General features: G+C 44.3%; 1 long non-coding RNA gene across 1 annotated transcript in view; it reads right to left on the bottom strand.

Moving 5' to 3' along the window:
- Nucleotides 1-15,000, bottom strand: part of LOC146760025 (uncharacterized) — a 47,044-nt gene that overhangs the window by 2,721 nt on the left and 29,323 nt on the right. The gene's annotated exons all lie outside the window — the stretch shown is intronic.

Genomic DNA, 15,000 nt, shown 5'->3' with positions numbered 1-15,000 from the left:
TGGGAGGGCAGCTCAAGCCCTTCAGCCCTCCCTCCCATCATAGATAATCACCCACAGCCCATACGAGTTGCCCCAAAGTCTTGTGGTTGGGACCCGTGGTGCAGAGCAGCCACCTAAAGCCCAGCAGAGGAATTGCAGCCTCATCTTTGAGCCATCGGTTGGACTTCAATGCATTTTTCAGCTTTTCTTTTCTATTTTTCTTTTTTCTTGCAGTTGTGAGTAGCAGATGATCTGATTCATATAGGGCTGCTATGCTACCTTTTCCTGACAGCACTTAGCAGTGCAAAGAAGCTGGTTTTCCAGAGCCTGGAACTGCTCTATTTCCACCCCCCCCCCCCACCCATATGAGACCCTGCTTTTACTATGGAAGCTTACTGCAGTTTTGTCCCTCTTTGATGTGGAAGAAGAATGGTCAGGATCTTCTGGTGATAACAGCACTACTGAAAACTGTTGATTTGAGCTGTGCTGGTATTTGCTTTCAAGCTCCATAATTAAAAGATGCTCAAATGAGCTCCAAATTGACAGCGTTATTGGTGCCCCTCCTAGTTTTACAAAACACATTAAACTACAGAACAGCACTTTGATTAAACTCTTCAGCTTTCCATGATCTGAGACACTGCCTTATGCATGACCTTCAGTACGCATAACCAGAAATTTTCAATGTACAGAGGCATTCTTTTCGCAAAATATGGTAAGCACATCAGGAGCGGATGTCTATGTAACAGCATCGAAGACTTAATCAAAGATAGCCACGGACAACTACAGAAAGTCAGTTATATCACTTGCCAGAATACTTATTGCAGAGGATGTCAGATAGGTGACTGAATGCAGAGGATGAAATTACTTCCCTGGGCTTTCCTTTGTTGTGCAAAGGGGCAGAAGTTTCCAATATCACTATTTATTATAGGTGACCTTTTTTAAGCCCACAGCGGCTCGGGTCAGGTATGGTGGTGACCAGGGTTGGGACCTCCACCAGCACCAAGGAGTAAACACCCTCTCAGGTCCCTCAAAAATAGGATGCAGAGATCAGGGCTGGTGTTCTCAGAGAGAACACAGCACAGACAAGCAGGGCATGAGAAAGAAATGTGGAACAACACATGTGGGGTCTTCTCAGGGCTTCACCCAACAATTCAGACCCCAGAGGAGCCCCACGAGCAGGTCACTCTCAACAGCATGTCTTGCCAAATTCCCCATGTTAAAAATGAGGGAAGCTCATTCAAGCCCTTATGCCATCTGCGCCAGGGGTGCTTTGGATATCACCTGGGCCTCAGCTGGACTCTCCAACTCCTCCTAGGATCTCCCAAGCCTGGCTTCATCAGATTTTCCTCCCCAGGACCCTATATCCCCAAAACACCAAGCAAGGTCTGGAAGGTGTTAGCAAATACACAGGAATTTTGATTTCTTTATGAGCTATTCAAAGCATAAAATCACTCATGCTCTGCAAGAAGCTAGTCAGCTCGTCTGGCAGACAAAATCCCCCACAAGTTCAGGATTTAAATGGCGTTTTGCACAGCAAGCTAACATGCAACAGTTTGCATTGCAAGGTTTCCCTGGCTCAGGGCTTGCCCCTGATCCTGCCTTGTGCCCAGTTTCCCAGGTGTTGTGGGACAGACCCATGGCTCCATGCAGCAAAGGGCAGCTGAGCACTGCAGCCAGCCCAGGCCCTCAGCAGCAGCCTGCAAGGGTATTGATGGGGAGCACAAGCTGTGCTCCTTAGGCTTCCCTGCACATCTAAACACAGCGATTCCTGAATAATCTAAAAGCTGCTTCTTTATTAGTATTCTACCCAAAACGGGCAGTGAAGCAACTCGATGCTAAGAAAGGATGAACTTAACAGAGCATTCATTTTTTACTATTATTATTATTTTTTTCCTCGGCACCTAGGCTGTTTCAAATTAAAGAGAATCCGGCTTCAGGAGGCAGTGCTATTTTAATCATTCCAATGTGTCCAGTACGGGAGATGAACTCAAAAGGTGAATATTAAAAGTAGTTGTGGAATTCAGTCATTTCACGAATGAACACATAATAGCCAAAGGCAAAACCGGAAGGCAACTTCACTTCCAATCAGTGTTTTCATTTTATTGAAACCAGATTGGAATTCCTGGAAAGAAGCCTACATATCACATCTTTAATACTAATTTTCATATACTCCAGTAAAACTGTCAGGGTGAATCAGTTGCTGAAGAAAGCTTCCTGTATAATTTACAGATGTACCTCCCTGTAGCCTGCTATTTCGTCCTGGATCAGAAATGTGGTTTTGATCACGCTTGCAGATTTCCTCTCACCTGTACAGGTTTTTGTTGGCTCTAATTTGATTATTAAAATTGGACTTTATATGGCGGAGCCAGTGATAAAAGTAAGCCAACTGTGAGATACTCAGCAAGGCATTATTTTATGTGCGTATTTATGTACACACCTTCATCTATCCATGGGGATGCATGCCTGTATGCACATCTACCCCACAAAGATGAAAAAGACATTCAGAAACCAACTTACCCCATCCATTTGGTGCAAATATCTTCATCTCCACAAACATCAAAGAATCAATAAGCAGCAAAGGATTTCCAAGCAGACAGAAATATAGCATTTGGCCAATTACCCTAAGAGCATTTTCCCTAAGCCCCACTCTGAGCCTTGTGCTGTGTTTGAAGCTGGGTCCGGCAAGGCCATGTGGTCCCTGCCGCTTTGCACTGATAGCTGCTGTGCTTCCCTGTGGGCTGTGGGCTGCCAGGTCAGCATGCCAAAAACCTTCCTGCAATCAGGCAGTAGGAAGAGAGGTGAATGAGCTGGGGAGATCTTGGTGTATTCTTTCCCATTGGCAGTGCCCTGGGATGGATAGAGGGACACACAGGTGGCTTTGCAGGGTGGCACCACTACTCCTGCCCAGGCTTTGGGTAGTGTCAGTACTTCCATTAAAGCTCCATTAAACTGGGGTTTATAACTCATCTGTAAAAGCTGGCTCAGGCTGCAGGAATTTGGCAAACAAGGAGTGCATGGTGAGTTTTCCTTTTCTCCCTCCTCCCCCTCATCCTTTCTCCAAAGTTGTTAAAAAAAACAACCCATGGTTTTGCTGCTTTTTAAGCATCTTTTGACACATGTATAAAATGTTTATTAGTCTTAGACATTTTGGTGCTTGTAAAACTCAAAATTATCTTCATTATAAAAAAAAAAATAAATTTTAAGGAAGCTGGAGGGCATCTCTGGAGACTTCAATTCAAATCCTGACGAGGCCACAAGTATAAATAAGAGCTTACTTGTCTCAGACTGCTCTCCTTCCACGTTTTTGACATAAACTGAGTGCTGTGCTGGCACAAGGGTGAGCACGGGCAGGAGACGTGCCATTTCAACCCACTTTACACTTGGCAAAAGAACCCATTGTCCAGCCCAAGGCCAAATAAAAACTGAGCAGAACTGAGCACTGAAATCCAGTATTAAATATGATGTGTTATCCACTGCTTATTTGTTAAGGAGGAAGCAGAAAAAGCAAGAGGAAAAAATACATGATCCGGTGCTTAAACAGCAAAGCAATGCATATGTGTTCCTTCAACCAAACCTTAATATTGGCTTTTTTAAGGCCAGGCTGGATGTGGCTCTGGGCAGCCTGGGCTGCTGGTTGGCAACCCTGTACATAGCGGGGGGGTGGAACAAGATGACCATTGTGGTCCTTTTCAACCCAGGCCATTCTGTGATTCTATGACCGCAAAGGAGGATAATGTCCTGGCTGCACCCAGCTCCCCACACCTTAACACAGCAGGATGCTCTCATCCCTGCCTTAACCTACACAACTGTGTAGCCTCCCAGAAGTTAGAATTTTACAGAGAACACTCATCACATCACATGTGTAACGCAGAGCAGGGGGACACACTACTCAGCTCTCCAAATTTCACTCTGAGGACAACAACAAGATCTGTAAGGCAATTGTAGCATGCTTGGCAATGATGAGTAATACACTGCAATATGTATATACCAATCCCTTTTGATTTTAAGTTCTGTCAGTACCATCTAGTTCATCGCATGATTTTGTAATCTTATTTTCCAAATATAGGGTGTATTTTCTTCTTTTCAATTGAAATAAAAGTGCTTTAAAAATGCATCACCAGAAGGCTGGATAGCAAAGTGGGTTAATGCACCAGCAGCGCACCTCCAGGGGCTTAGTTTCAGAGCCAGCTTAGGGGTCTGCTGTCATGTCACAGCCTCCCTGCTCACTGCCACAAGCAGAAGTGTCTGCCCCATCACCAGGATGAAAGAACAGGTCACTGAAGGTCAGGGCTGCAGCTTCACATAGGAAAGGAAGGTTGAAATGACACAAACAGGGTATCAAAAATTACATTCAGCCACCTCTCTATCTAGCAGATACCTCCACCATAGTCTATACATTAGAAGTACACCAATGAGGAGGGATTTAGCTTGTTTGTCTGACATATTAATGGCATTCTGAATTTGCAAACCCATACTTAAGCACATTCATAACCAGCAAAGCATGTAAACACACCCCAAGCTTCAAGGTTATCTGAAGCACATACATGAACAATCTCGATCTGATAGCATCCACGAATCTATAAACTTTCCAATGCTTATCTTACAAAATTAACTTTGCTCTCCAAATTATTGGGTTGCCTTTCATCCATATAGAAGAAAATGATTCAGACCTGCAGCAAAATCAAAAGCAGCCTTTGCCACAGTAATTGCACTGAAGAAACCAAGTAACACTGTATCTTTAGCTCTCCTTTCTCTTCTTTTATGTCTTATATCTAGAGCCATTTCGAAGGCATCTTCCAGGCATTATTCTAGGATTACTCCACAAGCAGTTCAAACCAAAGCCCATTTTTCCTATGCACATTTCCAACTACACCATCCCCATATACAGCCTGCAGCAGCCATGTACACTTATCTATGTTATTGTCACCTCTCCAAACAGCTTTTCTTTCCTCAGGCTCCTCAGTCCCTCTGAATGAGTAGAGGTTGGCACCTCTGTGACATGACTTTCCAGTGTTGCAACAACATCAGCCTTGAATAATTCTGGGTGGATGGAAATTAGAAGGCACTAGTAGAACATGAGCAAAATCCCCACTGTATTATAGAAAAGAAAGTGTCATAATCACAGAACAACAACAAAAGCGTTTATCATTTCCACTAAAATTCTTACAAAGCAACATATAATTTGTTCATATGCACACAACTGAATCACCAGTGACCAGCACATGAGTCCCTAGGGAAGGCAGAGACACAGAGGCATCTCCATTAGCAATCCAAGGGTATTTGGTGCAGCACAGCCCCCATCACCTTGAAGTACAACACCTTGAACAACTACTTGAAGTAGTTCTTCCATGCTGAGAGGATAAAAGAAGCAAGCAAGAATAATTCTGTTCAATAATATGTAGACATTTTAAAAAATAAAAGCAACACCAAAAACAGAGATATCAGAAGTTTAGCATGAGTCTCTAAGCCATAGCATTCACAGTAATGCTTCTTGTGGTATTTTTATTTCATCAAATCATAAAAAAACTTCAGGATCTGAGTGTAGAAGCAAAGTCACCAGCAGAGTCTCAGACCTATTAGCAAGGTGCCTCTTAAATCTGTCTTGGAGGCAGTCCTATGAACTGTCTTAGACTCATGAACCTAGAAATAAGATGATCAAGTTGGTATTGATCTGTCATTGTTGGGGCAACAACAAACTCCATGCACTGAATCAGATCAGGAAGGTGGTTACAAGCCATGCACTACGGTACAGGACTTTTTTTCCTCACAGTCCCAAGAACTGGAGGGAAGTGTGAATGCAGGCAGACATGGCAGCTGTTATCATTATGGTCCCAAGACCAAGCCTGTTTAAACTGCCTAACATGGTAGTCTGGGGGGACAGTCTGGTGGTGACACACTGGGACACGTTGCCCAAGGAGGCTGTGGATGCCCCATCCCTGCAGGCATTCAAGGCCAGGCTGGATGTGGCTCTGGGCAGCCTGGGCTGCTGGTTGGTGACCCTGCACAAAGCAGGGGATTGAAACAAGTTGATCATCATGGTCCTTTTCAACCCAGGCCATTCTATGGCGTGTATAAGCTCCTGTTCCACCAGGGAGATGGCAAAAAAGAACAAGTTCAAGCATTCCCATGGTCCATACCATTCTGATAAGGAGAGATGAGCAGAGAAGAACAAGGATATACAAACCAACAACAAAAAAATGACTGCACAAAATAAATCACGGTGACATTCCATCTGATGGAAGTGGCCAAGGAACTCAAACCCGGGAGCGGCTGAGAAACACTCTGAGGAGTCAGTGTCCAAGATCTCATTTGATTGTCAGAGTTCATAATGGCCAAAAGGATGGATCCCAGGAGTAATTTTTTGGTACTTCCTGAGCACAAAGCAAAGATAAGACTTTGGATCCCAAGGTGAAAGCCTTAAATATTTACTGATCAAACTGAGGGTTCCACATTCCTGGCAGAGAAGCAAAGCTGCAGACCTATAACCTCAAACGTAATTTTATCACTGCGGAAACCTGTATTCTACCAGACAGAGCTTCCTGCTGAAATCAAAGAGCTGTCACTTTCTTGGAGGCTTTCAAAGAACTAAAGACTTCCTGGGGGGAGGGTCAGAGGGGCAGCCACCAAACCAGGCTGCCCAGAGCCACATCCAGCCTGGCCTTGAATGCCTCCAGGGATGGGGCAAAAGGAACAGCTGTGAAGCCCCCAACTCAGCACTACCCCTTCAGGGGTGGAGGTGATGCCATCCCATGGGGAAATGGTGCAGAGGCACATGAGCTGCCTTCCATGCAAAGCAGACAGGAGACATCTTCCCAAGAGGGAGAGATTCCAGAGGATGGGGACAGGTGCCTCCGGGCCCTGTTTTCAGGAGCTGGGAGGATTTGGCAATAAGGTCCCCAATACATGGGACAGAGATACCATGAGAACAGGCAGCACAGCTACCTTTCAGAGCAATTTGCAGACCTCAAGAGCTGCTTTTAAAAAATATATTTAAAAAAAATATTAAATATACATATGTATATATATATATTGTAGCTATTATTCCTGCCTTAATTTTGGTTTCCTTTGCCTAGAACAAGCTCAGCTGGGGCTGGCAGCCAGCACAGAGCCTTCTGGGGAGGGTGAGGAGGGCCTTTGTCCCAGCCTTGGAAGGCATCCAGAGCAGAGCCTTCAGGACACAGGGGCACACATCTTCATGAAGCAACGTTTGCACCGATATTCCCCCACTTGGATGTTGTCTGATATCACATTGAGGGTCAGCCAGTGCAGAGAGTTAAAATGAGAATCTCACAAATGCCATGAATAAAAATATATATATATAATAATCATCACAAGTCTTATTTTCCCAAAATAAAATTTCTCTCAGAAAACATATCAAACCAGCCAGCACTCAGCGCTGTGAATAAAATTATCAGACTCGATAAATATTTTATGCTCCCATTCTAATTGCCAAAAAAGAAAGTTAATTTCTGAAGCAAAGTTGGTGGGGTTTTTTTTTTTCCATCTTTATTTTTAAACCCTTAACATAATGACTGAATGCCTAATATGAAATTGATAAATTTTTAAAGGGTTTCTTTGAAAAAAATAAATAAATTCAAAGCTGAACTTGAGCAGCAGACCACAGGGAAGACTATAATCTTTCGTCGGACGCCTGGCACACCACCGCTCCGGCCGGTGCCAGCATTGCATTCTGACAGAACAAGTGTTGCATGAGATGTGAAGGATGACTCCGGTCTGCCGAAAAACCCTGGAGCAGGTGTTCCTCATCCTCATTTGCAATGGAGCATGGCCCCTGGCTCAGTGAGCTGGAGCAAATGCGCTGGCAGGACCCATCATGTACCTGCGTGCTGAGATGCACTAATGATAATGGATGCAGGCCTATTAACCACCCCATTTGTAATGGCACACAACGCTGATTGCTCGGGGAGTGAGTCAGCGGCTTTCCAAGAGGGAGCGGGGAATGCCGGGAACCCATGATCCTTTGTGCATTCCTTCTGCTCTGCTGGGTGTACAACTCTGTTAGTCTTTATTTAATAACACAAATGAATACATGATCTGCTACATGATTAGACACTAAGATAAGTCACTCTGGGCAGTGCGACATCAGCCGGGCTCTCTTGGGCTGTGGATCAGCTCCACTCACGGCTTGGGGCTGGAGATGTGGGGCTGGGCTGAGAAGCATGAGCTCAGGGCACAGGGCAAGGCTTTTGGCTGTACAGAATATGCTCCTGCCTACCTTCGCGGAAACATTTTAGCATAGCTAGGGGGAAAAAATAATAATGAAGTATTCAGCTCCTATGGCCCATCAGCATGTTTTGCTTGGAGATGGAAGCCCTCAAGAGCCATCTCCAAAAGCACGCACCCATGCACCTTGTTTTTAAACAACTCCTCTGCTTTGTCTAAATGGCGCTCCTGCTGAAAGCTCACTCCCCCTCGTTTGCAGAATAACAAGGCAATTCCGATAGGACGCGCTTGCAGAAAGCAACTGTTAATAAATAGATCACATTACTTGCACAGACTTGACGCCACGGCCAACTTAGTTAAATAGTCACTTTTGGACCAGAATATTGCAATCAGTAAAATACACTGTAATTATTATTGTAAACTTAACTACTGGATTTGCCAGGTTCTTGGCAAAACCAAATAAGCTGCTTACACTGTCTGCTTAGCAGCAGCTCTGTTTTGATTTCCTTGCAAAATGTGTAAGAGGGCTCTTTTGTTAAATTTTGCAAAATAGGCAATTTGGTTGCCAATTTAGTCTAAACAGGCAAATGTCTCCAATTATTTTGCTTAATAAAGTGTTGCTTTGTGTGCACAACAGACAACACATGGAAATAAATATGAAAGATCAGATATTACCTGAATCTGTAACTACCACTTTGAATACATATAGTTCCCATTGCAATATATCACTTTTGAAGATTTACAGGAGGAGAAAAAATATTTGTGCACATAAATTCATGGATAACTGCCTCAGAACCGATTGCTACAATCTAGCAGCTTTACGTCACACCAGTGATACACACAACAGTAAATGGGGCTTAAAAGTTGATCCCATTAATTAGTTGAGCATCTTTGTATCTAAAAGCACAAAGCAACCCACCAGGCTGCATGAAACATTCCTATTCTTCTGCATCTTTTACCTTGACATATGAAGTTCTGAGTTTGTCTGCTCAAAAGGAATATAGATGAAGGAGGCATAGATGTATTGTATACACACAGTCTTCCCACAGTCATGTAAAGCTCATGTGTATATCTGTGCAGATATGTGGAAGAGCAGCTATATTTTGAGAAATACACGTCTACTGGTCTACAATATATTTTATCCATAGAGATACGGTTCATAAAGACTGAATGTGAAAAGAACGAAGGCTTGGCCAACAAATGCAACAACTCAGCGTTAGTAATTAACCACATAATATTTTACAGTTCTGGTTTTACCCTTGCTCGATTCATTGCTTTAAGGACCAGAATTGGCTTCCCAGTCCCCCACCCCCATGTACACACCAAGTGCTTCTCTGGCAGTCACATTGCAGCCATCAAAGTGGCTGGAATTTCTCTATATGTATTGTACAGTATATTTCAAAAGAATTTTTCTGCCACGCACAGTATATCAATACTCAATGTGGGAGTAATTTAACTTCTTAATTTATTGCAGCAGTAACAGCATTTTCAAACTGGTCATAAAATATTCTTGTACTCTTCTAATCTGGGTTTTCAATGTTCTATAATGGGAATTCTATGAATAATATTGGGAAGTGAGAGATATTTTATACGGTATCTCTAAGGGAACAGTGTTATTGCATAAAAGTTAGGTGACATGGGAGAGACTGATAGAGGTGGTGTTTAAAAAAAAATTACCCTTCAGGATTTGTCATATGAATAATAATGATTTAGCGACACTTTCCCTTCCTAAAAATCAAATCCACCGAAAGATAGGGTTACAAAAAATATGCTCTAATTATGAATATCTCCAAAACGCACAGAGAAAACACAGCTATCTAATGGCCACTGCAAACTACCCAAATACACTTTCTTGTCCAGTTTTGATTATATTCTCACTATTTGTATATTCTACTCTTATGAAGCCCCACAGAGATCAAGGCCCTCCTATAGCAGCAGGTACACGCACCCAGGGGAAGGATTTGCATAGACCTCCAGCCTGGCCAGGGGGGAGCAGAGAGCAGCTCCAGCATCCTCCTCCAGCTGCAGATGATGGTCTGCATCTAACCAGGCACCAAGCCCATCACACCTCCCCCAGGTTGGCTCCTGAGCAAGCAAGACGCTTTCTAAACACAGGATGGAAGATGATAGATGTCCTTCTGTGGGAGGTCTGTGCGGATACTCAGACCTGTGGTGCAGCAGGCAGCGCTACAGCACTTCCAGCAGTGTTGGCATGGCTTCCCTGGAGATTATTGTTTTGAATTTTCTTTTAAGGATATTTGTCTTCTGGTACTCCCTAGGGCTCAACAACAGCCTGCCCATCATCTTTTTGATCAGCACATACTTTCACCTTGGCTTCAGCAAGAAGCCTGTCCCTGCTCCCAAATGATGCTCAGCCCCGAGCTCTCGCCCTGCCAAAGCCTTGTGGGTGGCATAGGGCAGCATTGCCTCCGCCAGCCTGGCTTTACCATGGCTGCAGTGCTGGTTTGCGTTTTTGGAGCATTGGGTTTCCTGTTATCATGCTTTCTGTGTTTTTAGCACTCCTGGTGAAATTTATTGTTGTAGAGTGCCCTGAGCGCACTGGCAGGGAAAGACAATTACCCAGCATTTCCAGTCTCTGAAAAGTGTAATTGTGATATATACGTGCACTGCCTTCCAACACAGTCCCACGGCCTTGGCCTCATCTTTTCAGCTCTGTATTATCGCCTTGATGCACTCTCTCCAGTGCACCCTGCAGGCAGGCTGGGACCAAGGCTTGGCACTTGGAAGCAGCCGTAATTGATCAGACATGAAGCAGTATCATTGCAACAAGGTATGAACCAAGATGGATCAACAACTGTCACCTGTATTTCTCCTCAGAAACATATAAATAATTGCATAGATTAGATGAGATCTTATCCAGAGCCTCAGCTTTACGTGCTGTGTGGTTGAAGGGTGCTGGCTGACTATGGTGACATGGTTTTGCAGGGCACAAGTCACTCATTGAACCTAAGGTATTTCAAAGAGCATCAAGAGCTCAGCAGGGCACTGCACCAGACACTGTTGTTTTCCTTATGTTATTATTTCCTGGCCAGCCCCTAGCAGCTTCTCTGGTCCACCCCACAAGCTCCAAAGCAGGGAACAGGCCAGAAGTTCCTCCCAAGTCACTCCAATAGTGGAAGCAATGCACAGAACTTTACTCAAACACCTTGCAGTGGGCAGTCACACCAGCTTCATTTCTATAGCCTAAAAAAATTTGTATTTTGAATACTATCAATACATACACTTCTTTACCCTCATGTGTTTTATTCTGCCATTTGGTCATTTATTCTGAAACTGAACACAGAGAAATAAACATGATTGCACAAGGGAGGGTGTGGGACTGTCCTGCACTGGACCAAAGGTCCATCTCCATGCCTGCCCCTGGCTGCAGCCCAGCATTGGAGCTGCAGCAAGCAACACCTCTCTGGGGTCATGTTCACAGACCCAGACATGCAAGCAGCCCAAGGTGCCGCCTTGCTGCCCACACCCCAGTACTCAGATCCCACTCAGCCTTGCTCCTGTTCCCCAGGCAGAAGCCGCCCTACAGCCTTGACCCACCACATGGCCTCTTTCTCCCCCAGATGCAAGAACCACAAGTGGATACACTCTACTCAGAGGATACACAAAAATGCTTTATAGCTTTGTATAGATTTCCAGTAGGTTTTGTCCTTTACCTAATATTTCTCTCGATCACTGGCCTTTTTATCCCTTTGGTACTGCTACCAAATACCAAACATACACACATACAGGCATATAAGCACCCAAGTCCAGGGGTGTCAGCCCCTGAGCTGACACCTCCATTCACCATAATCATTATTTAAACAAGAAATGCCAAGAACCTGGGACCCTAAGAAGAATTAGTCACGAGCTGACTTGAGAAGGTTACAGAATAGATGCAAAGGACAGGTGGCAGAAATTATACCCATTTTCATCTTTTCATCATCAGTGTTTCACATCAATTCAGTTTTGTTTTTTTTTTTTAGAAAACCTAAAGCATGCCTACTGCTCACAGTGAGTCATTAGCCCTGCTCTATTCTCCTGACCATGTGGTAGTGCTGGGCTTCAGTAACCTCTAACGCAGACTAAAGGAGGCAGAACTTCCAGCTTCCTATCCATGTATCTGCTCATGTGTGCACCCACAGGCACATAAATATGTGCATGGAATATTTTTTTTCCCCTAAACAAAAATTTCTGGGCAGAGAGAAGGTACAAAAGCTCCATTAACTGACAAGTTTTCCAGTGTCACTGTTTATGCCTATAAGATAAAGTAGAGAGGTACCATAATGTCCCTGACTTGGCTACTCACTTCCAGAGCTGTTGGCCAATGCCACAACATCTGGGGTTTGGTGAGGGCTCCCTTCAAGAAGAAGACAGTGGGTCTCTAAGAGTGTCATCAAACCCGAGATGTTCCAAACAAAACACGTCAAGCTCAAATGAATTACTTTCTTGACAAAACAAAAACAAACGAACAAAAAAACCCTCACAACTTTTTAAGACAAAAACATCATTTTCCTGGACAGTCTCCAAGCTTTGCTTTTTGCCAGATTTGGAGTAATGCTCAAGGGAGAGCAGAGTACCTTTGGCACATCTGCTGAAACTGGAGGAACTGTGTATCTGGTATGGTGAGGGAGGAGGAATGTAGCAACTTAAGCCTGTTTTCTGAGGTCAGGAAGCGCACAGAAGAAGTGATGAAAAACAGCCCAAAGCAAGAGGAAAGCGATTTAGTTTCTCTTCCATGAGGCTGTCTCAGCAGCTTGAGGGAGGACAGAAAGGAAAGGAGAAGAAAACTGGAAAGAAAAATGAGCAAAAAAACCCCCAAAAAACTGAAGGTGTTTTTTGTTGATTTTTTTTTTCTTTTCCTTTTCCAATCTGCAAAGGTTTTTGAAGAGATATCAAAATCAAGAAGAGAGATATTGGATCAAAATGACTGAGTAGATTCGCTTGTAGCAGAAAATAATGTTGGCATCTCTCCTTAGGTAGGCTGAGAACCACACGGTTCCTCCCTATTGTTAAAGGAGGATTTTCCTTCAAGTCCAGCTAATCCATTAAGGGAGCAAGCATAAAGGGGCAATGGGCCAAGGGAAGCTCTGAAAAAGAAACTCAGCAAAATGCTGTGGTGCTGCTGTAAGGGTTGGTGCCTTATCCTGGCGCACAAGACAAAGGATTAGAGAGCTTATCTAGGAGTAGCAAGTGAGCCTCGGCAGCGGCACAAGCACTTATAAGCATCAGTTAGTGGGCAGCAAGGAGGAAAAAGAAAAGGAGGAGGGGGAAAATAAATCAATCCATCAGCACACGCCCTTGGGAGAGGGATATTTGGAGGCTGTGGGAGCGAGGCGGAGGCTGGGGCACCCTGAGGCTGGCGAGGAGCGCGGATGGAAGAGCGTGCACGCCGACGGGGCCCCTGGTTCATGAACCTGTCAGTCTAAAAGCCTGTTTGTGCTTAGCCAGTCTGCTGGAAGCACATCTGCTAATATCCACTAAAGAGAAAAATGGTGTAGGGAATATGTGAATGTCTTCTCTGCCTTGCTTGGGAAGCCAAGTACCAAGGACAAAATATTCTGCTTGGGGGAGAAAACAAGGTGAGCGAGTCCAGAGAGTCATGCGAGAAGCTGCCAGGAAGACACGGGGGTTTTCAGTTCCCAGCAGTAAGGAAGAACTATCCCCCCCAATCAGCAAAAGCCCTCAACAGTGAGGGTGTGAGGGCACATAGGTAGGGGAGAACGCTGGCACCCATTTACCTGACGCTTTGGGCCAATTGCAAAACCCAGCAAGAGCTCCACAGAACTGCAAGAAGTCCCAGAGAGGACAAAACATGACTGCCCTGCTCCAGAAATACCCTGGGCTGATGCACTCATGGTTGCTGAATAAAAAGACTGTGGCAAGTGAGTAATTTTATACGTTATGTCAAGCCAGCATATAAACAATGACAAAAAGAAACATCACGAAAGGTGGCAATTTACAGCAGGCACTTGAAATAACCAGGAGAAATTTATGGAAAAATATATAGCATCTCTGGTTTAGGATAGCAACGTTTGCTTATTATCATGGTTAGTTTTAAAGAAGCTTCCTGAGCAGCAACTGGGGGTAGTTAGCAGCCATAGCCAGAGGGCAAAGAAACAAGCAGCATCCGGCCCTTCTCCACTGCTGATTTTCATGGATTCAGGTGGGAGAGTGAGAACAGTTTCGAGCTACAAGAGGATGGCCAAAATAATACAAGATAAAAGATTAGGATTCATTTTTTATATATATAGATTAGAAATACTGCTTTAAATCTGTGCCAACCCATTCAACATTAAAACCTTGTGTGGATGTTTGGCATAAAACTGAGCCCAGACATAGCTAAGCTTGAATGAAGACCAAATAGTTTGAAAACACGCAGTTATATTCACCCCTACCTGAATAGTACTAGTACTATTAAATAAGTATAATTACTAATAAGGTAACGTTAAGGGTGATCCCTTGCTATATCTCAGCCTGTTGTTTCTGAAGTAAATCCCTGCATTGCCCTCATGCAGGACACTGCATCACAACACAGGCTAATACAAGAACTCCCACCTCAGCTCTGCGTGAGCCCAATTCAGACATATATTCAGGAAACTAAAATAAGGAGTTTCCAGGAAAATAGGTTTGCTGCACCCAAACTGCAGGACAGGCGTGTGGGGCATCAGCCTTCATCACCAGCGGCTGAGCAGCACCAGTGCTTCTAGACCAGGGTCGACAGAGGGAGGGATGCAAAGCCAACTCCTCACTCAGTTCTTCATGCAGCGCTCTCCAAACAGGTGACCTTGCTACCAACTTCTTAAGTACATCTTAGGTTGTGTTGTGGCATGATGTGCC

Source organism: Coturnix japonica, chromosome 8 (genome assembly GCF_054131305.1).
Source record: "Coturnix japonica strain WE chromosome 8, WE-NBRP24, whole genome shotgun sequence".
NCBI lineage: Eukaryota > Metazoa > Chordata > Aves > Galliformes > Phasianidae > Coturnix > Coturnix japonica.
This window is presented reverse-complemented; position numbering and strand designations above follow the sequence as displayed.